At 36.5% G+C, this 24,549-nt stretch overlaps 1 protein-coding gene across 1 annotated transcript in view; it reads right to left on the bottom strand.

Annotated features, from left to right (window-relative positions):
* Window positions 1-24,549, bottom strand: part of tank (EI24 domain-containing protein tank) — a 543,339-nt gene that overhangs the window by 173,254 nt on the left and 345,536 nt on the right. The gene's annotated exons all lie outside the window — the stretch shown is intronic.

Raw genomic sequence — 24,549 nt, 5'->3', positions numbered from 1 at the left:
CGGATGGCACTGGATGATGGTCGTGGCAGCGGCGAATCCCGAAACTTGGCCGGGACAGCTGTGCCCAAAGACTCTTGAGTCACATTACGATGTCGAACCCGCAGGATTTCTTCGCACACGGGTGGCGCCACCGACTTACTAGGCCAGGGCAGCAACGAGTGTGCCAACGGCTGCTCCCGACGAGCGGGCGGGGCCGAAGAGACACTGTACAGGGCAACGTAGCGGCTCCAGCAGCCACCGAGGCAGGCACTGGAGCGGCAACCGACCTGCTGGATTCCCTACGATTTCGTACCACCGTGACATACCTCTTCCGCGGCAATGACATCCTTCGGTAGTCCCTCCTCGAGGACCTCGCCCTCTTCCTGGGCGGACTGTCGCGTGTCCTCAATCTCCTCCTCCTAGATCGTCTCCTCCTCCTCCTAGAGTCTCGATCGCTGTAACCATCCGAAGAATAGGAGTTGTAGGAGATGTCGTCATCGGAGTACGAGGAGACTGAAACTTCCGACTCTACCACGAGCCTCTTGGGAGTCCTGGGTCTGGAATTCGGGGTTACTGGCTCCATAAAGTCCGGCAGGAGCGTGGCTGAGGGTGCCGGGGGTGAACGGGTGATGGGACGACCGTCGAACCATCCTTCGATGTCCTCCTCTAATCTCAAAGGGGACCTGAAGGGCGTCCTTATGGCCCTCCAAACGATGGAGTCGGGGTCCGAAACGTCCGTGGGTCGCTTACCAATGTCCTGGCCACCCCCGGAAGATGCTGCACCTGAAAAGCACGGTACGGGCATGGAGATGGGCGCTGGAATTCCCCCCCCCCCTACCCCACCCCGGATCCACACTTAAGACGGGTCCTGCGGGCACCAGGCCTTCGTCTAAAGCACACACTCCCACCACTTTAGCAGACCCTTCACTTGTCTGCATAGACCCCTTCAACACAGAATCCCGCACATTAGATTCATGGGGAACGGCAATGGGCCGTTTCCCCGAAACGGACTTACCTAGTCCCCTACCCTGGGTAGGAGAAGGCGAAGGAGAACCTCTCTCCGACAGGACCGAGGGCGACGTCACCGGTGACGAAAGGCCTGACTTCTTAGGCGACCTCTTGGAAGCCTTCTTCTTTTTCTTGGCGAAAAGAGCCCATTGGAGCTCCGGCCAAGACTCACACTCCGGGGAACACCTCTTCCCCTCACACGAGGAGCACATGGTGTGCGGGTCGACCCCGGTTGGCGAGAGCCATGCCCCGCAAGACTTACCAGCTTGAGGCCCGGGACAACGACGCTGAGGTTCCGTGGCAAAAGCGAACACAAACGACACAAGGACACAAGGGAAAGGTGAGGAACACAACAGGAATACGTGAGACACAAGGTAAAGAAACACACGGGAACACGTGGGACAAGGGGTGAGAACACAAAGTAATCACGTGGGAACACAAGGCGAACGGCCGGGATAAGCGAGAGAGCGGCGAGATGTTATCTACGCCGCTACCAGGAGCTTACTGGGTATCAAGCATGGCCACGCGCGTGGCCTGGGTCGCTCCTGGGCGTGTATCCCTACTCCCTGGAACGCCCTTGAGAGGCAGCGGAGAGGGGGGCAACTACGCAAAATTCTTGGTCGGTGATTGAGAGATCCCAGGACTCTCCTATGAAAGTAGTTCGAGGTAAGTTCTCGGTGTTGGAACAAAGGAAAATTAAAAATCCTGCATGTTACCCAAATTCCATTAGAAGCCAATTATGATGTGCTGTATAAGATATTTGAATGCTACAGATTAATAAAATAAATTAGAATGAAACTTCAAGATGATATATGGGATTCTTGGTTATCATTTCATAGTCATGATGAAGCATTCAATGCAAGCTGTAACACTATGAATATTTAAGTCGGTAATATGGATATTAAGGGTGCTCTGTGTGATGGGGTACCTAATGTCTGGATGTCTACAGACCAGCAGACTGGATTGATAAAGACACAGAGATAAGTTATGCCATCACAAAGTAAACCCAAATCACCAAAGTGGCTTGTTTCTCAATCTACAGGAGGTACAAAAAATTATTTTAAGATCTGAAGGTAGGAACAATCACACCTGAAGATAGAAGAAAATTTACTTGATAAATGACAAGTCATACACACAGTCCGTTATATTTAAACACAGACAATGATGACATGAAATTGGACATCAAACCCCATATAACTTTAACTACGGAAGGGGAGTGTTTTTCAATAGAGACCTACTATATGACTTAAAAGGAGAGGAGATATTGGCTGTGTCCATTAACGGTGTGGAAAATACATTAAGTACCGGGTACATCAATAATTATCCTTACTTTCAAGGATGCTGATGTTCCTTACCACATTGACATAGAAAATGAAAGAATTAAAATTCGACCTCTTAAACATAAGCCACTGTAACGTTTTAGTTGCTTTAAATTTGGGCATCCTTCCAAAGTTTGTATGAATGATAAAATATGTAATACTTGCTCCAACCTTTACCATGGAGAATGTACACTTGAGGCAAGGTGCTTGAACTGCAACTCTAAACATATATCGACTGATAGGAGCTGCCAGTTATATAATTTAGAGGAAGCTACCCTTAATAAATCAATAATTTAGAGGAAGCTGCCCTTAATAAATTAATTATTGAACATGTAAGCATAGGGAATGCCAAGAGATTATTAAATAAATCGACTACCTAAGCAAAGACATTATAAACAGTAGGAACACTTCCTCAGGAGTTATCTAACCCACCTATTACTGTAGGTAGTTCTCGAAAAACAAATTCAAAATCTACTGATAAAGACCTATATAATAAGGCAAGAATATCTCCTCCGAAAGATTTACCATTGTGTATTAACAACAAGCCATCGCCCACCACTATCCAACCTTTATTCCCCATTATAAAGGATAGTACTAACCTCTCCCAGGCTATGACCTTACCTGATTTAATAGAGATTCCACTTGAAACCAAGTTACTAGGTGCACTTGTAGTGGGGAAGGTGCAAAAACCTGGCAAATCACCACCTATTAATAAAAAAAGAGAGATGCCTCCATCTCTCTAGCACCCTTCCATAAGTAAGATTAAAGTTATGACATCAAATAAACATGATGTTTTGCCAGTTGATGTTTCTGATGAACAGGGAGACAATTAAATAAATAAAAAATTCAAGTTGAGGTCCACCATCCCCCACTAAAAAAAAAAAAAAAAAAAAAAAAAAAAAAAAAACCCACACACAAACGCAAAACACAATCTATCAAGATCTTCTCTAACAAAACCACCAGTAAATATTGTGAGATCAAAAATTGCTAATGGAAAGACTTCATCTAGGGGACTTCCAAAAATAACCATAATTTTTTCCTCCATTTTGCAATGGAATTGCCAGAGTTTAAGGGCTGAATATGAAGAGCTTAAGCTCTTCATTCCTGAGCACTCACCCCTAGTTATATGTCTAAATGAGAGCAAACTTGATCATAATACTCTTTGTATTCGTGAATATATAGGACACCATATAACCACCAAGTAGGGAGCCAGGGAGAAAGTCTCACATGTGTTCGTCGAGATGTTCCCCATATATCTTTGTCTATTCGTACACCTCTGCAGGCAAAGGTTGTAAAGATTGATATAGGAAAAAAATACACCATTTATTCTCTTTACTTGCCTCCAAATGACAACATCTTATATGATAATTTAGTAGAGGTGACTCAGCATTTCTCCCAACCTTTCCTTTTACTTTGAGATTTGAATGGTAAGACATCCTTTATAGGGCAAAGATTTAGCAAACACCAGGGGCAATATTATATCATCAATTGTAGAAAATGAGGATGTCGGACTCCTTAATACAGGAGAGCCCACACACTTTCAGGTTCAGACAGGTACTCTGTCATGCAATGACTATTCAACTTGATTGGAGAACATTATATGATTGGCATACTAGTGATCATGCACCAATCATTATAAACACCAACAGTGGTCCCAATTTACAAAGATCGCCACGATGGAATCTTGACAAGGCGGACTGGGTTAAATTTCAGGAGCTAAGTGAAATCGAGGGGAGTGCAGAACAGTTTGAAAGTGTTGATGATGCCATAGACTTACTGAATGGAACTCTTCACACGGCAGGAATCAATTAAATTCCCAAAACAGCAGGGTTATCCAAACGATGACCGGTCCCTTGGTGGTCTTCAGAACTAACTGCCCTGCACAGAGTTACAAGAAGGTCCTTAACTCGATTGCACAGATGCCGTACCGAGAATATAATTATATAATAGGTATGTAGAGCACAGTTCCGTCGTGCCATGAAAGAAGCTAGGCGCTAATCTTGGGAATCTTTTGTTTAAACATTAACACTAGACACCACCATCTTCTGTGAGGAGGAAAGCAATAAAAGATAAACGGCCAATTCACCTCCAAACCACCACCAGTGTTATTGTAAATGGTCAGTATGTGACTGAAGTTCATAAGATTAGCAATGCCTTGGCTGATCATTTCTGAAGTGTATCATGCATGTGTGAAGTAGCTCCTGGTCATCAGTATAGGAGCATTGAAGAAAAGAAAATCTTAAATGTTGCAACAGGAAGGGAAGAACTATACAATTCTCCTATTACTGAAAGAGAAATAGATTTCCCACTTGCTACTTGTAATGATACGGCCCCTGGACCTGATGGAATTCCATAAGCAATGATTAAACATTTACCTGCTAATACAGGGGTATTTATTTAAGCATTATTAACAAAATATGGCATGATCATAATTATCCAAGTGTTTGGGAACTAGCCATTATTCTAGCATTTTTAAAACCCAGTAAGGATAAGTTCTTAGCAGCAAACTAACGACTAACTGCATTGACAAGTTGCTTGTGTAAGATGATGGAGAAGATGGCCAATGCATGACTGGTGTGGTACATGGAGAAGAAAGATATTTCATCACCTATCCAGTGTAGATTTAGGAAAATGCATTCAATGACAGATGTGTTGGTAGGACTAGAGCCCTCTATTTTTGAAGCCTTTGCTTCCAAAAAGCACCATGTAACGGTATTTTTTATTTTACCTTGAAAAGGCATATGATACTACATGGAGATATGGTATACTTAAAACCATTCATAATCTAGGACTGAGAGGAGAGCTACCATTGTTCATTCAAGCATTTTTTTCACATAGATTTTTTCAAGTTAGAGTAAGTGAAACTTTGTCAGAGAGAAAATGTCAGGAAAAGGGAGTTCCTCAGGACAGTGTGCTGAGTGTATCCCTATTTGTACTAGCCATAAATGGGATATCCTCAGTCATTCCTGAAGATATTCTCTCAACACTATTTGCAGATGATCTCTATATATCATTTGCTGGAGCTAGAATGGCAATGGTTGAGAGAAAATTACAACTCTCAATCAACAAAATAGTTCAATGGGCTGATATGAATGGATTCAATTTTTCGACAAGTAAAACTATTATTGTCCATTTCCGACGTATTTGTGGAGTACATCCAGACCCGGATATGTACATCAAAGGTTAACATATCCCATGCGTAAGTGAAGCTAGATTTCTAGGGATGATCTTTGATTGTAACCTTATATGGGTTCTTCACTTGAAAGCCTTAAAAGTAAAATGTCTTGAGGCTCTGAATCTCTCAAAAGTTTTGTCCCATACATCATGGGGGCAGACCATAAAACTTTTAAAATAATAATAATAATAATCCACAAGGGCTCAATTTATTTTTCACAAATTAGTTATGAGTGTGAAATATACTCTTCAGCCACCCAAAGCCGATTAAAAGTTTTACATTCTATACACAATGCTGGTATCTGCTTGTCCACAGGAGCTTTTAGAACTTTGCCTATCCCAAGCCTCCTTGTTGATGCTGGAGAATTACCTTTAAACCTTTATGGGAAGTCTTCTATTGTTTTCATTTAGGTTGCAAAGACTTCCTAATTCTTAAGCCTGTCAGACTACAAACCATGTAATGCATTCTTGATATTTTGAGTTGCACCCAAAATCTCCTCAACCTTATGGATTCTGGGTAATAACATTAGTGGACAGTTTAGATATAGGTAGAAATAAAGTGCTCCCATGTAAGATATCATCAACCCCTTCATGGAAATTACCGGATAAATCTTTTTGTAAATATTTTATTGGTATAAAAAAGAACATGACTGACTGTGAAGCCAGGTTGTTCTTTATAGAACATGTTGAAGAACATAGGGAATCCACTTTTATATATACTGATGGCTTCATATCTGATGCTGGCATTGGATTTGGAGTAGTGCTTTTAATTGTAGAGGTGTACTTCCTCTAGCATCCTCTATATTTACTGCCTAACTATATGGCATACTAACCGCTATTGCGAAAATAGCGTTACAAGACGAGGGCAATTTTACCATTTCTAATGATGCAAGAAGTATCCTGCAAGCTTTAAGGGTTTTTAATTCCAATAATCCTTTAGTTTTAAAGATTTTAGAGTGCCTTTTAATTATTAGTATGAAAGGTATAACAATTAGATTTTGCTGGGTTCCCGCATACGTAGGTGTGTCTTGAAATGAAAAGGCGGATTCACTGGCAAAGAGTGCTGAAGCCGAATTGCTACCAAAAAGTATCCCATTCCCCGTAATGATTTCTTACCTACAATTAAGAATTATATTTAGAACAATTGACAACAGCATTGGGATAGTTTACTTGAAAATAAGATGAGAGAAATAAGTGTAATGTTACATCCCCTTGGAGGTATAACGGGATGCCTCAAAAGTGGGAGACTACTCTTTGTCGTCTCTGCATTTGTCACACTCGGGTGACATGAGTTTTTTCTGGCTGGCCAACATCAACCATATTGCGAGGACTGTTTGGTACCTTTGACAGTGAGGCACTTGTTAACAGAATGCCTGACATATAGTTGTGAGAGAAATAGATATCTGTTTGAGGTTCGAGGTGATGTTAGCAGGTTCATCCTTGCCAAGTATTCTTAGATATCCTGTGTCCTCCCATGCTAGTGGTATTTTTAGCTTTATTTCAGAAGCAGGTCTTCTAAAAGATATTTAACATTTAAAATAACATCTTTGCTTTTAAGGTTTTAATTGAATATTCTTTTATTTTTTATTTACAATGACACACACACACACTCTCTCTCTCTCTCTCTCTCTCTCTCTCTCTCTCTCTCTCTCTCTCTCTCTCTCTTTTTATTGTATGCCTTGCAATTATACATTATTGTAGACATTTTATGTCAAAGGAAACAGATATTTTTTAACATTTCTTTATAAAGGGAAATATTTTGTTGACTCGTAGTTTTTATATATTTAGAAGGCTATATATCGTGGAATTATAACAATCACTTAGCAGTAACGAAATAAAAATGCAAATATACAAATTAAACATGCAATTACAGGTTAGAAAAAAATAAATAAAGTTACAATTCTTGTATACAGCTACTGAGCAGGTTAAATAGTAAAAACAAAAGGAGATATGTTAAAATATGGGAACTACATGGAAATAAAGATTTTGGAGCCTGTATTCAAGATACTAGAAAGAATGGTAAAAGGAAGGTTGAGAGAGCCGAATGCTATAAATGAGGAGCGGTTTGGGTTTATGTAAGGAAAACAGACAGTGGGTGCTCTACTTATAGAAGAACAAGTCTAAGAGAAGGACCTAGAAAGAAACAGAAAGGTTTCCATGCATTTTTGTAAATCTTGACAAGGTACCAAGGAGGTTGGAAAAGCACAATGCTATAAGCCCAAGGGCTCCAACAGGGAAAATAGCTTAGTGAGTAAAGGAAATAAGGATACAGATTGAATAGTGTGCCTGAATGTACTCTCAAACAAGAGAACTCTAAACAAAGACAGTGGAAGGCCATGGTACAGAGGATATAACACTACCTAAGACTAGAGAACAATGGTTTGATTATGGAATGTCCTCCTAAAAGAGCAGCCTACCATAGCTAATGAGTCTCTTCAACCCCTACCAAGAAGAAAATAGCCACTGAACAATTACAGTACAGTAGTTAACCTCTTGAGAGAAGAAGATTATTTTGGTTATCTTAGTGTTGTCAGGTGCATGAGGAAAGACAAAAATGTATAAAGAACAGGCTAGATTACTTGGTGCATGTGTAGGCAAAGGAAAAATGAGCCGTAACCAGAAACCAGAGAGGGGCCAATGTAGTACAATCTGACCAGTCAAAGGACACCAACTCTCAAGTGGTAGTAAATCAATGGGTGTTTGAGAAAGAGAAGAGTATAGTAGAAGTTGTTAAGGAGTAGGGATGATTTATGAGGGGACAACAACCACTGTACAGACAAAGTATGGGGAGACAGGCATTCCCTGTGGAGGTTTGCCTCCATCAGGGATCAGCTCTGTCCAAACTTGTTCCTCATCATTATAGACACATGGGCATCTGAATTAAGGAACAACACAGAATTAATGGAACTAGATGTTCGCAAATGATTTAATCATTGTAGTAAATATAAAAGAAGAAATTCAAGACAGGTTTTTAGCATGGAAAATATTCCTAGAAAGGAGAGGATTGAAGGTGAAAATTGGAAAGACATACTGAAAAGTAGGGGAGAAGGAAATGAAGAAGTAAACATTCATGTGCTGTGGGTGACAGGACAAAGCTAAAACAAAACAATGAATTTAACCATTGGGATCAATAATAACAGAGTGAGGTACTGAATAAGCAGTGAGACAATATAAATGAAGCATGGTAAAAAGGAGAAAAGTAACTTCAGTTGTTTCAGATCGGAAAATGCCATTAAAGCACATAATTATGATACATACATACACACACACACACACACACACACACACATATATATATATATATATATATATATATATATATACTGTATATGCATATGCAGTGATGGCTCAAGATAAGAAATTAATGAGGTTTAAGAGAGGCTTTTGTGTTGTGGTTTTTTCCTATGATGATTAATGTTTTACATGTAATCACTTAATTCGTTCCAGGCCCTACAAAAACAGATTAAAGTTTATATTAAGGCTAGACTGTACTAAACAATGAATGACTATATAACGATTTCAATCATTCAATACATAACCTAACCATTGACACCTGTTTATTATGGGTATACTATAATTAGATTATGAAGTACAGTAATGCAATAATAAATGGAAAATACAGTAACAAAAATATTCAGCAGAACCTAACCTTTGGAGTGAGGCGATGTCCAAAAGCGAAAATGTGGGGCAACAGAGGGGGGAGGACAAATGGCAGAAAAAATTGACACAATTTTACGAAATGCATTAACAAATAGCAGAAAACATTAGCAGTTACCTTTATAAAACACACTGACAAATGGCTGAAAATATTAACACTAATTTTACGAAAAACTCTTAAATTTCTTCTTTTGTTTTTTGCCTTTTGCTATTTTTTTTACTTTAAGTTTTGTACTCTCTAAATTTATCAATTTTCTTCATCACTTCCACTTGACCTTTTTTTTATCACTAAGAACTGATAGTGCTAGAGCAGTATTTACAAAGAATTCCTAAACATATTTGAACGTACTTGAGAGAGAGAGGTAAAGAAACTTGATAACACTGTTTTGCTGAGTGAAGATTATAATATCAGTTGTAAACCCTCCTAGGGTATGAAATTTCAACTGTCGTTTGAAACAAGGGTCAAGTATTCGCCGAACCATGGAAACGAGTTCAGTAATAACTATGGGAACAAGTTCAATAGTTATAGCGGAAGTACTACTAGTACTATTCCAAAGCAGAATGTTGTAGTACCACAACAACAATTGTCAAATGTTCCTCCTTCTGGTGTTGTGAAAGACGTGCAGAAGATGAATATCGTCTGTTATAAGTATGGCAAGAAAGGTCATATCAGTAAGGAATGTAGGTCGAAGTAACCAAAAGCAGTCGCCCAAGTGTTTAAGGATAATTCAACTACACAGAATGTGAAGAGGACGAATCAAATAGGAAGGGTCGACAAGGAAAATAAGCCGGCTAACATTTACACGACGAACAGGACAAACGCAAACAGCATGGATGCCTTTAAACCATATATTTATGAAGTATGTTAGCCGTTCTGGATGGGAGCGAGCAGATCCCGATCAAGATATTGCCCGACACAGGATCTAATCATAGCATGGTGACACGGGTTGTACGCCCGTTGGTGGAACATTCTCTCACAGGAGATTCGGTCATTTGAAGGAAGTAGCTCCCAAAGATTTGCAACAAATTTTTACTTCTTTTCTTAAAGAAATCAAGATAACATTATTATGATAACTTTTATTGTTTATTCCTACATAAACGCACCCTAAACGAGGTATTTAAACCCTCAGTTTACTATTACTATGTCATGAGTTGCTAGCAATAGCTCATTGTTGCCAGTGTTTTATTTAGCATGTTTCAACTCTGTACTCTTATTCATGTTTCCCTCCCTTCTTGGTTCTTTTTTCTTGTTCTCTGCTTACCCTTTATTCTTTCTATGACCTTAGGTAACATTGGCCTTGCTATAAAGTTCCCGAGGGCATTGTGAAAAACAATTTACATACGAACTGCAAGTAAACAAACACATGCATTATAACTTCTATACGTCTTTGGGAACTCTGGTAGCTGGTAGTTTTCATTCACCTACCCTCCACCAATGCCTTCCATTTCTGCCAGAAGTAAGAGAGAGAGAGAGAGAGAGAGAGAGAGAGAGAGAGAGAGAGAGAGAGAAATCATGAATTATTTTATACTGAAAGAATTCAACTTTGGAGTGATAGCATTTGGTTGATACAGATGGCAGTTCGAATTGAGAGAGAGAGAGAGAGAGAGAGAGAGAGAGAGAGAGAGAGAGAGAGAGAGAGAGAGAGAGAATGCAAAAATAAACACAAAGACGATTCTGTCAAACTCAGTCATGCAGACGACGCAGTGAGGACGATGTCATAATTTAAAGACCGCTATATCTTCATTATTTGAAAAAATAATTGACTATTTGTTCTTTCTATGACCTTAAGTAAAATTGGCCTTGCTATAAAGTTCCCAAGGACATTGTGAAAACACAATGTACATACGAACTGCAAGTAAACTAACACATGTATTATAACTTCTATACGTCTTTGGAATCTCTGGCTGCTGTTCTCGTAAGAGTAGATTTCATTTACCTACGCTCTACCAATGCTTTCCATTTCTGCCAGAAGTACGAGATTTTGAAACATAAGTGAAAAAATCGCTATACAGTATATATTAAAAAATAAACGCACAAAGACGATTCTGTCAACTCAGTCATGCAGATGGCGCAGTAAGGTTGACGTCATCATTTAAAGACCGCTATATTTCGTTATTTGTAAAAATAATTGGTTGAAACTTCTGGAGAGCAATGAAACTATTTTTGATTTCTGAAAGTTGGCATGTCAACGCACCATGGCGGACGGTCCCCATAAGTTAATACAGTATATATAGAGCACAGCAATGCATAAACAGAAGAAGCGATGCAGCCTATCACTTTGAAAGAGCCAATGTCTACCAGCCCTCTCTCCTCAAGTGTGTATAGTGTTTTCCTCTCAAACATCATTAGTGATTTCACTCCAATGTATATCCTGTATAGTGTTGTTCAAACATTGGTGATATTATTGGGCGATTAGTTAAAAGTGTAGTGTGTTAATGTAAGTACGTTTTATACAACAAATTTTTGTAACTGGCCCTCTAGATTTAGGTTGAACAGTGAAGTGTATTTAATTTCCTTAACCATTTAGTAATCTTGTGTGAGCCAATAGACGTAAGAGTATCAGGTAAGTATAAAATTTTTATTTTCAAAATTAAGTATTTTTTACAAATTAATTTGTAGTGGACCAAGTGATTGTATAATTTTTATAGTGTCTTTCTTTTTGTCGTAGTCTCAGGTCTAGTTCTGATTTAAATTTTGAGTGATTTATTATTGGATGTTAATTTTTTTTAATTGTTACTTTTGATATATTTATTTTTGTAAAGTGTGTATTATTTCGATCACCAATATTTTTTCTCAGTACTTTGCTCGTATCCCCTGACTAAGAACCAAGGTAAGAGGTTGGTTTTAAAATAGTTCACGTAAAGTAATCACTCTTTTGTTTTGAATTATGTAAAGAGACTTTAGGATATTCAGTGATCATATAGGCATATTACTGTCTGGGAGTTGCATAATTATCTCCGAGCTTAGTGTATTTCTAGTATGTATCAGACTTATGTAAAATAAAACAGGTGAGTTTTGGAGCTCAAGAATTTACGTGATTTGCTCACCGCAATAATGTGTGTGTGTATGTATATATATAAATAAATAAATATATATATATATATATATATATATATATATATATATATATATATATATATATATATATCTATATATATATATCTATATATATATATCTATATATATATATATATATATATATATATATATATATATATATATATATATATATATATGCAGAAGAACCCGGGGAAAATGAAAATACGAAATATACGATTAAGTCCTGACTAGTTTCGTGATACTTCTTCAGAGGACTGATTTAGTGAGAGAGGTTTCTTTATATTTTATAGGGAACGTAAACGTACGAACATACATATTAGAGCTTAGAGAACAATGACACTCCCTTACCAGCTACCTGGGCTGAGGTCAGGTGTTTACTGGGCGGAGATCCAACCTCATTAGACACCTGCTAAAATGGGTCATTTCTGGTGATGGGTAAATTCTTGTTTTTTTTACTTTCAGTACAGTTTATTTATATGAATAACGGTAGCCTCATCTATATAAATACATAAACAAAACTATTTGTATATGTAAAACACCTCTATATATAAATATATAAAAAAGACATATACATACATATACACAGACAGGCATTCATACACAAACATGCATAATATATACATAGACATATACATACGTGTACACATACTGGTATACATAGACATATACATGTGTACACATACTGGTATACATATATAGACACATACATACTTACATATAAATTCTTTTTTACATATGATTAACATGTGTATATATATACACACATATAAATATATATACACATATACAGTATATACATATACATACACACATATACACATACACACATACATATACGTATATATACATGCATATACACACATACACATATACATACATATACAGTACACATATACATATACATACATATACACACATACACATATATATATATATATATATATATATATATATATATATATATATATATATATATATATATATATATACAGTAGGGTCCCGAATTATACGTGTTCGAATTATACGATTCCCCTTTTATGCGATAGCTATTTTTCAAAAATAAATTTTCTGTATCTGCGAAGCTGTTCAAAGTCTGCTAGTCAAGCACTACAAAAAGTATCAAATCTATTATCTTTTTAAGTATATTGGTAGCCCTAAATACGGTGATTTATAATAAATGTAAAAAAACAATATTAACATTACATCTTAACATAATTTCATTATAAATAGCCTATTAAAGGATAAAATTCCACATCAACAATGAAATCAACTGTTAACTGTGCGAGTCCAGCTGACAAAATGTAAACAGAATTGTGGTTACATTCTCGGCAATCTTTAACTTTCTCCAACCTTTCGATAATTTTAATGGTAGTGTTAATGATGGTATATTAAAGCATTATTTTTTTTTTAGAACAGTATATAAAAGCTTTATTTTTCCCTTCGGGCGTTCAAGGTTTCCACGAGTAGACTGGGGTCGTTTATCGGCAATGAATAGCCTAAACTTCGGTAACGAGTCGGCAATATTTTGTCATATTTTAAAGTTTACATTTGATTTGCAAAGATTGGTTTTGTTGAGTACAAAAAATAATTATAAAAATCTTTCTCTCTCTCTCTCTCTCTCTCTCTCTAAACACGGCATTCAATTACAACAGCTGATCCATTCTCTCTCTCTCTCTCTCTCTCTCTCTCTCTCTCTCTCTCTCTCTCTCTCTCTCTCTCTCTCTCTCTCTCTCTCTCTCGTGTTATACAATACTTACTAATAGATGAAGAAACCAAAATCGGTTTTCTTAAAGTGTCAATGAAATACGAAACAAAAAAAAAATATACCGTGTTTACATCCATTTCAATCATAGCTTAAAATACGGTATCCGATTTTGTCAGCAAACCATAATTTTTTAGGATACATAATTTTATTTTAGAAAATTGCTACTCTTCAAATAGTTAATTGCGGTTTAAGAAAACATGTGCATTTGTTTTTTAATTTCGGGTGTGTTTTAAAAATTGAGTATTGCTGACTTCTTTTTTGTTTTACTTCTGGCTGTGATCAGATCAGCTGATGTCTAGCTGCTGCTCTCAATATGCGCGTAAGAATACAGCAACAAAGTATTGTTTATACCATTTCTTAACTTATTCAAACCATCTATACAGTTAGTTAATATTACATAACCACCAATGTGTTTTAATCTATCATTTTTTTTTGTTAAGTACTTTTAAAACACACACACACACACACACACACTCTCTCTCTCTCTCTCTGTGTGTGTGTGTGTGTGTGTGTGTGTGTGTGTGTGTAACAAATGAAATCTTTGTGGCTTCACAAAGTATTAATTATATTAAAAGCAATCATGATTAAATTTTCCTTACTTTCTCCAAACTCGCACCATCTCTGTCACATCGAACGTTATAGCGTAACTTAATTGTTCGATAACTTTAAAAATCGGCCTAGTACTTGCTTCTTCTCTTACTTTTTTTTATAGATGGTTTCATAATTGAAATGGGTACAAGTTGACTTATAATTAAAGTTCGGAAAAGTATTTTGGCTACGGAATGGACAATCATCTTTGGTAACAGTTTAGAATTATCGTAAATTATCATTCAGTCATTAGCGGCAGTCTGTTATTGTCGATTAAATACAAAAAGAAAAAAATAGTTTTCCTGCTTTGCTACGTAAGTAGGAATTTATATAGGTACGTTAAATAATATTTGTAATAACATATTTACTAAAAGCTTTTAATATTATTTATCACTTTGATCATGCGCGTTTAATGCCTTCGTTTGTAAATTATGATCGAAAATGGAGCGTACAGTAAACGAATGGAAGGTTTCCGTTTCAGGCGGCGTCATAAAAAAAAACATTAAACAAGTGGCATTCATTTCATTTATTTGGAAGTTCTAAGAAAAATTAAGTAGAACATTGGTAATAGCAAAATCAACATATAATCAATACTTGGTAAGATTACTGTTGATGCAAAAATTAACCTATACACAGATGTGTAAATGCGTCTGTTTCTTCGTTATGATCAGAGATAAACGTAAACAAAAGATTGGTTGTCGTTTTTTATTGTGCTTTTTGGCGTGTTTAGGAAACGCATGATATAAAATCGCCTTTATTTTGATAATTCTGGATTTTCAATGATACAACAAAAGCTAGTCTATAGAGTGATGGTTTTACTATTCACCAGTTGTCTTATACAATAGATATGACAAACATTAAAATCTGTCTGTATTTTGGGTCGTGTAATAACGGAAATATACGGTGTTTACACCCATCCTGGTTTTGATTTTAACCTTTTCTCAAGTCATTAGAACTTTAAAGCATATTAAAAATTTAATTTATTCACAAGAACAATTTTATATAAAAAAGAATGCAGTATAGTACATAGAAAGTGTTGGAAATGGGTAGTAAACACGTTTGAATAGGCAAGTTGCTGGTTGCCATGGCCCAATGGAATTATTTCTGTTAGTTGTGTGTTTCGAAATATGCGATTTTCCATTTGTATGAGGTCATTGATCGACCAAATTCTTGCATAATTCGGGACCCTACTGTATATATATATATATATATATATATATATATATATATATATATATATATATATATATATATATATATATATATATATATACACATACATACATATATATACACACATACATACATATACATATACATACACACAACATATATATACATATATGTATATATATATATATATATATATATATATATACATGCATACATACATATACACACATACACAAACATACACACACACACACACACACATATATATATATATATATATATATACACATACAACATTATTACCATAAACATATAATCACGTATATATCAATACTTATATCTAGCAAAACACTATATGGTGCCAATGTACTTATGCATACTATATAAAATAATTGTACCCTTTAATGAATGGTAGCTTAGGTCTAAATATCAATTTCACAGCGACGTTAATTATTCACAATACATTCAGTTCTACATTAAGTGGTTAAAGTTTTTTATATAGCTTACAAATCTCTTTACATACAAAGGCGTCAAGTTTATACATTCCAAGTCCAATATTCAAGTTGTTTTCAAAGGTTTCTTTTATGAAACTGGACTGTGTGATGTTTCTTTCCACTAAGTTATTTGAATGAACCAATTTCTATGCACCTGACCAATTAATAGTGTGATTTTTATCTCTAACGTGAGCAAAGAGTGCATTATTATCTTGGGCATATCTGAACAACATAAGAAAAGTGTCAGTTAATTGTGCCTTTATCCTGGCACTCTTTGGTCTATACAAACTTTTTCTTGGGGCTAGTCAAATCCGTCAAGGGAGCGACTACGGCCGAAAAGTTCAGGCAAAAACGTCGGTAGAATCCTGCCATTCCCAAAAACCGTTGTAATTGCTTCCTTGTTGTGGGGGGGGGGGTGAGACTTTCCTTATTCCTTCGACGTTAGCGGCTACCAGGGCAATTTTTCCTCTTCTGACTTCAAATCGTAAGTACCAAACTGTTGCCTTTCCAAATTTGCTCTTCTTCAGGTTAATCGTCAGGTGTGCTCTTGCAGCTTTTGAAATACCTTCTCCAGGATTCAGAGATGTTCTTCTCCGGTTGATGAATATATTACTATGTCGTCGAAATATACACTTAATCCTTCAATCAATCCTAAAAGGATATCCATCACTCGTTGAATGGTAGCAGGTGCGTTCATTAAAACAAATGGCATGACTGTGTACTGATATAATCCAAACGGGTTTATAAAAGCGAATAACAATTTTGCGTTGTCGTCCAAAGAAATTTGACAATAGCCTTTCAACAAGTCGAGTTGTTGGTCTATGAGTGGCAATGGGTAACTGTCGGCCACACCGATCAAATTCAACTTTCAATAGTCAGTACACATACTGAGAGATCAGATCCGTCTGGGTTTTTTCACGAGAAAGCATGGAAAACTGTAAGGGCTAGAACTCATTTTGAGACAAATAGTTCACTTCTTTTCTCATGACTTCTCGTGATACGGTGACAGTCGACAAGAGCATTATTTGAACGGTGTTTCCTAGGTCTTGAGGTGTATCTCATGCTTTCTCCAGTTGGTTCATTCCGGGATGTTCGAGACAATTTCAGGGAAACTTTTAATCAATCAGCTTAATTCCTTTTGCTGCTGCTTGTTCAAATGAGTTAATTTTTCTTCTAAATTTATAATGTTGGACGAATTATTCACTTTGCTTACAGCCCTTATCTCATGTCCGTCGTCATCTTTTGTGGATGGAATGGCTTGTGCCATACACATATGAAGCTTCGATCTCGTTTCCGTTTAAGTATGGTTTCAGTAGGTTAACGTAAATATTCCTTTGACTTTTCGTTCTTCCTGGGGTTTCGAAAACGTAGGTCAGGTAACTAATCTTCTCCAAAATCTGGAATGGTCCTTGGAACTTGTTGGTAAGTGTGAATCTCCATATTGGTAAGAAAACCAACACCTGTTTTCCTACCGCAAACAGTCTATCCTTACTTTTCATATCTGACATTTTCTTCATTATTCGAGGGAAAACTTTATCTCGACAATACTTTTCCTCAAATTTTTGACATTCTCCATCCATTTCCTCTCAATCTTTCCATTTCTCTGCCAACATTTTAATCAGTCCTCTTACTTCTTGTCCCAACACCATTTCATTCAGGCTACATCCCATGCTTTCTTAATAAGCATTGCGTACCTCAAATAACATCAGCAGTAGTCCAATGTCCCATTCATTTCCAGTTTTGTTGCAGTACTTTGTTAACATATTCTTTAGGGTTTGATGAAATCTCTCTAATGCATCTTGGGTCTCCGGAAAAAGGGCAGTAGACAGTTGTTGTTTCACATCCAACAGTTTCATCACATCCTGAAAATATTTTGACATGAAATTTGTTCCTAGGTCACTCTGAACGATTTCCGGAATACCAATCTTGGTATAAAAGTCTAATAACTTCTCGGCGATTACTTTGGCATTTATGTTCCTGACGGGTATGGCTTCTGGGTATCTTGTCACTGGACACATCAAGGTTAACATATATTCATGGCCTTTCTTCGTCGTCGGTAACGATCCAACAATGTCGATCATTACCGCGCTGGAGTGTTCTCCTTGCACTTCAATCAGGTGTAAGGGAGCTTTCTGGATGTACTTATTAGGCTTTCCAGCCATCTGACAAACAAAATATGCACAGCAAAACTGGCTCACATCCCTATGCATGCCAGGCCAGAAAAAGTGTCTTAATCTTCTATCGTCTTCCTTATTCAGGTGTCCCGTCTCATGCGCTACGGCGATCACCTGTCTTCTCAACAGTGCGGAAATCAATCACTATCTGAAGGCATATCCCCAATTCGGCACTCCCAGAGATATTGGCGGGGCTCTGCTTTCTCATAAGCAATCCATCCTTAAGGTAATAACAGGTGGGAGACTGCTGCACCTCCATCTCATCCACCGCACAGTACAAAAACTCTTAACGTCGCATCCTTCCGTTGCAATCCTATTAGCCTTATCCGACTAACTTGTCCTACTTCTAACGTTGAGTTCTCTATTTCATCTAAATCCATTGCTTCACTGTCTTCCTGTTCATTCGTCTGTCGTTCCTTTTCTTTCTGGCTCTCTCAGGAGCTCTTCTCTTGCGTACTATCATGGGAAACCTCTTATTCTGTAAATAAATCCTCCAAGTTCATCGTTCCTTCGGTTTCTCTGTCTTCTTCTGCAGTCACTTTCATCATACTCCTAGTCGTCAGACACCTTAGAAAACATATACAAGTAGTCCTTCTAGAGTTCAGTTATAGGACTATAGTATACTTGAAAGGTTTCTACGTTATGATGGGACAAAGCACAAACAGCGCTCCACAACCTCATTTCCCAGTAGGACTTCTACTCCTTTGACAGCCAATGAATCCTTTACCTCAAAATCAAAATGAACAGTTACCAACTCGCATGACGGTGTCAAATGGCCAATAGGAGTAACCTCCTCACTTCCTACTTCCTTCAAATGACCGAATCTTCTGTGAGAGAATGTTCCACCAACGGGCGTACACCCCGTGTCACCATGCTATGATTAGATCCTGTGTCGCGCAATATCTTGACCGGGATCTGCTCGCTCCCATCCAGAGCGGCTAACATACCTTCATAAATATATGGTTTAAAGGCATCCATGCTGTTTGCGTTTATCCTGTTCGTCGTGTAAATGTTAGACGGCTTATTTTCCTTGTCGACCCTTCCTATTTGATTCTTCCTCTTCGCATTCTGTGTAGTTGAATTATCCTTAAACACTTGGGCGACTGCTTTTGGTTACTTCGACCTACATTCCTTACTGATATGACCTTTCTTGCCATACTTATAACAGACGATATTCATCTTCTGCACATCTTTCACAACACCAGAAGGAGGAACATTTGACAATTGTTGTTGTGGTACTACAACATTCTGCTTTGGAATAGTACTAGTAGTACTTCCGCTATAACTATTGAACTTGTTCCCATAGTTATTACTGAACTCGTTTCCATGGTTCGGCAAATACTTGACCCTTGTTTCAAACGACAGTTGAAATTTCATACCCGAGGAGGGTTTACAACTGATATAATCCTCACTCAGCGAAACAGTGTTATCAAGTTTCCTCACCTCTCTCTCTCAAGTACGTTCAAATATGTTCAGGAATTATTTGTAAATACTGCTCTAGCACTATCAGTTCTTCTAAATCAGCCATATTTCCCACTTTGGCAGCCTCTATCCATTTCTTAAAACATCATCGTACCTTATAAGCGTAATCCAGGAAAGTAATTTTCTCGTCCTTCCGCAAACTTCGGAAACTTTCATTATAATATTCAGGAGTCATCTGATGCACTTGCAGCATGCTCCTTTTAACTTCTTGATACTTCACTCTGGTCCTGAGACAAGGCAAGATAGGCACTGCGTCCTTTTCCAATAAGGACGCTCTGCAATAACACAGGCCATTTACCATAGGGCCATTCCATCGTCGAAGTGACTGTTTCAAAATGATCAAAGAATTCATAGGGAGCTACTTCTGTGAATTTCAGAATCAACCTCTATGCATTCATCACATTAAACACGGGGTCATCTCTGTCTGGGTTGCCGACCTTGCACGAGCATTCAATAGTTCCAATTCCCTCGCATGTCGTGCAATTTCTCTTCTTTCTTGTTTTCTACTGTTCTCCCTCTTTTCCTTCCCGTTCTCTCTCTTCTTCTTTCCGTCTTGCTTCTATTTCCCTCAAATGTCTTGCAATTTTTCTTGCCTCTTCTCTTTCTCTTCCCGTTCTGCCATCATCTTCAACTTAATCAAATTCTCTTCCACTGCAATTTGTCTAATCTCAGCCTCTACATTCCTTTCTGCTTTCATTCTTTCAGTTCCTAGGTCAACTGATACTTGCTTCGCTACAAATTCTGCTTCAGCCTTCTCCAACAGTTTGCGAGCTGCTACAATATCTTCTGACAACTTTCCCGAGTTTATTAACACTTCTAAGGCTAGACACTTGAGTGGCGCTTTAATCATTCAACTCTTTGCATGGCCACCACATGCCATTAAAATAGAAAACAATTGAGCTTTAGTTACATTAGCTTGCAACAATTCCTGAACAATTGGGTTTGCAAAAAACTCCTGTACATTCAACTCTGCCATCTTGTACTTAAAAAAAAATACACCATACTAATACAAAGAATCGTATCGACACTAAACTCATCAAAAATTTAATGAAAACACGGCCTTGTTATCACCAATATTTTAAAAACTAGCTCAATCCCTAGGTTTGGGCACTAAAAAATATACATTACAGCTAGCGAACCACGTAAATTCCAGAGCTGCAAAACTCAACTGTTTTATTTTACATAAGTCTAATTCATGATAGAAATACTCAATATCCTAAGGTCTCTTTACGTAATTACTTTACGTGAACCATTTTAAAACCAACCTCTTACTTCAGTTCTTAGTCAGGGGATATGAGCAAAGTACTGAGAAAAAAATATTGGTGATTGAAATAATACACACTTTACAAAAATAAATATATTATATAAAAAGTAAAAATTCAAAAGAATTAACACCAAAAATAAATCACTCAAAATTTAAATCAGAACTAGACCTGAGACTAAGACAAAAAGAAAGACACTAGAAAAATCATACAATCACTTGTTTCACTACAAATTTGTAAAAAATATTTAATTTTGACAATTCATAAAAAGGTTGACACTTTAACACTATAGAAAATAGATAAAATTTACACTTACATATACTTAACTGATACTCGAACGTCCTTTGGCTCGCACAAGATTACCGAATGGTTAAGCAAAATAAATAACTTCACAGTTTAACCTAAATTTCCCAGGGTCAGTTATAAAAATTTATATCATAAAATGTACTTACATTAACACAGTAAACTTTTAACTAATCATCTAATAATATCACCAATGTTTGAATAACACTATACATGATATACTTTGGAGAGAAATCACCAATCAAGTTTAAGAGGCAAACACTATACACACTTCACAGATGAGAGGGCTGGCAGCCATTGGCTCTTTCAAAGGGATAGGCTGGATCTCTTCTTCTGCTTATGCATTGCTAGTCTCTATATAAACTTAATTCCTCTAGAAATTTCTAGTAAATCATTCTCAAGGTGTGGGGACATGGCTCTAGCAGCGTACGGTTGCCAACTTAGTAATTTGAAGAAGGGGTACTAACCTTGCTTGCGAGGCAACTCTCTCAGCTAACTCCACCCACCTTCCTCTAGTAACATTACAAAAAAGAAAACCCTTAATCAAGAATTTTCATGCATTTTCTAAACACGTGGGAAAAATTATGAAATCGCTCATGCTCATACCTCGTGTGTGTCATGCAACATACCTACATATTATATAAGACTTTGTAACAAAACTATGTGAAATAAAAAGGTAATTCCTTAAAAAAAACGCAAATTTACATGTACGAAACAATGAAAATAGAATAACGAAAGTCTTATTTAATTTATATACATTACTTAATCCTACGCAAGTGATACGTGACTGGACATTGGGAAAGTCTATCTATTTTGGGATTTTGTTATTATGAAACTTCAACAAACACAGTATTGATATATACGAAGGTCACAGAAATAATAAAAGCACACATTCTTACTCTACTTGTCTGCGTATGCGATGTAAACAAAGATATTGAGTATAAATATTGGAAAATGTTAAATTAAGTTTATTTTATACTATCGCAATATAATTTTTATAACCTTATTTGTTATCTAACCTGACAAAATAATTCTATTTTGTACTATCTTAGAGCAAACCACATTCACAAAGAAAGAGACGTGATATACTATGAACATGCTAAAGTATTCACAAGCATGAATGTACATTTAATTGTAAAATTAGACTACTTTTTTATGATACTACATTAAAAACTATAATTCATTTGTTTGTAAGCTTAATAGATCCATATTAGCCTCTCTTTAACTCTCACTCTTGCTCTTAGGCGGAAAATTCAACTTGTGTAACAACGGAACAGAATATATCTCAATATATTTGAACTCGTGTAACTTTGAGTTCGGGTTAACAGAACTCGTGTTAACGGGGAGTTAACTGTATGTACATACATATATATATATATATATATATATAATATATATATATATATATATATATACATATATATATATATATATATATATATATCATTGGTGAAGGTAGTGACAGCCAGTAATGAACACACTTTCATAATATGGATAGAGATAGTGGTTGTTCATGTCTCTTTATTCCCGTTTCGTGATTTTCTGAATAACATTATCCAAAGCAACAAATAGAACACGTATAGTATATAAAAATTAAGAAACAGTTAAAATTATAAAAATTAATTTAAAACAGTAAAAATCAGTAAAAAATTAAATGAAAAATTAAAAGGAAAAATATATATATATACATCAGACAGATTAGTGGAACCAACCTCGCAGAAGCAGAATGAGAAATTTGAATGCCAACAATATAAAGAAAACAAACTAAAGAAGGCTGTGATAGATATGTTTGAATGGAAGAAGTTTGGGCATTTAATGACGGAACTAGTCGTTTGATCAATATTGACTCAAGAAGAGGTAAGTCATGGTTATTTGACACTTGAACAATGATCGTAAAATCTTTGTTGTCAATATTTTGTTTGCATATTTTGGCAAGATTACTAATATATGAATATTCAGGGTTAGATATAATGCAAACTATCCAAAAGCTAACACCTCTATGGGAATCAATTCTAACTTTTAACAACCTCTTGGTAGACCCTACATAGGTCCCAGGGTTACACTTTGGGCAAATATATTTATATACAATACCAGAGGATTCATAAGGACATAATTGATCTTTGAAGTGGAAAAGCAAGCCAATTGTGAGAGGGTTCTTAGGGATGAGTTTAACTTCCATAGCTGGAAGATGTTGTTGGATGATTTCTGTAAATTTATTCCTAAGATCTTCACGGACAAAGAAAACTTAGGTTAGGAACTGTAATTATTTTTGGAGGCTCAGCCATTTTGTCCTTTAATAATCTATTGAGAAGTTTGAAAAATATTTTGGTGGGTAAGCAGTTTTTCTTAAAATATTCAAGTAAATAAAGCATTTCTATATGAAAAGATTCCCAGCTGGAAGTCAAAATGAATGCTCTGCAGAAAAGAGTAGAAAAAGAATGTTTTAAAATTACAAAAACATGAGCTATAAAAGTTTGAACCTAATCTTGTAAAAGTCTTTTTTATAAAAATTGTGGTACTAAAACCTTCTCTATCTCTAGAGCCCAACACAACTAAAAAGGGTAGTTTGTTACCTTCCTCCTATTCTAAAGTGAACGTTGTTTTCATGTTGTGAATTAGCAAATCCAAGGAAGGAGTCAGCACCGAACTCATCTCTAAATTGAGCAAAGTTGTCATCAACATATCTAACACAAAACAAGGGATGATATCTTAAGGACAATTTCAACCATGGTCTCCTCCAGGGAGCACATGAAAATATTAGCAAAAACATGTAACAAGGGAAAACCCATAGCCATCCCTCGAGTTCTTTGTACAAATTACCATTAAAAAAAGCACGCTATTTCCAAAAGTTTCTTAAAAGATGTGCAATTAAAAGCATTAGGTTCAGAAAATAGTCTGTTTAAAATAGTATCAATTGTTTCTTCCACAGGTACATTAGTGAATGGAGACTCAACATCAAGATTCGTCATGAAAAGATCAGAGTCCTGAGATATTACGGCCTCCCTAAATGCATGGAGTTATTTAGTGAGAATGTGCTTTTTGTAAGAGGTTCTAGTAGGGGAACGATAAACTTAGCTCGCTTGTAGTTTGGAGAGTTAAAAGAAGATAAG

The sequence above is a fragment of the Palaemon carinicauda genome, chromosome 8 (genome assembly GCF_036898095.1).
Source record: "Palaemon carinicauda isolate YSFRI2023 chromosome 8, ASM3689809v2, whole genome shotgun sequence".
NCBI lineage: Eukaryota > Metazoa > Arthropoda > Malacostraca > Decapoda > Palaemonidae > Palaemon > Palaemon carinicauda.
This window is presented reverse-complemented; position numbering and strand designations above follow the sequence as displayed.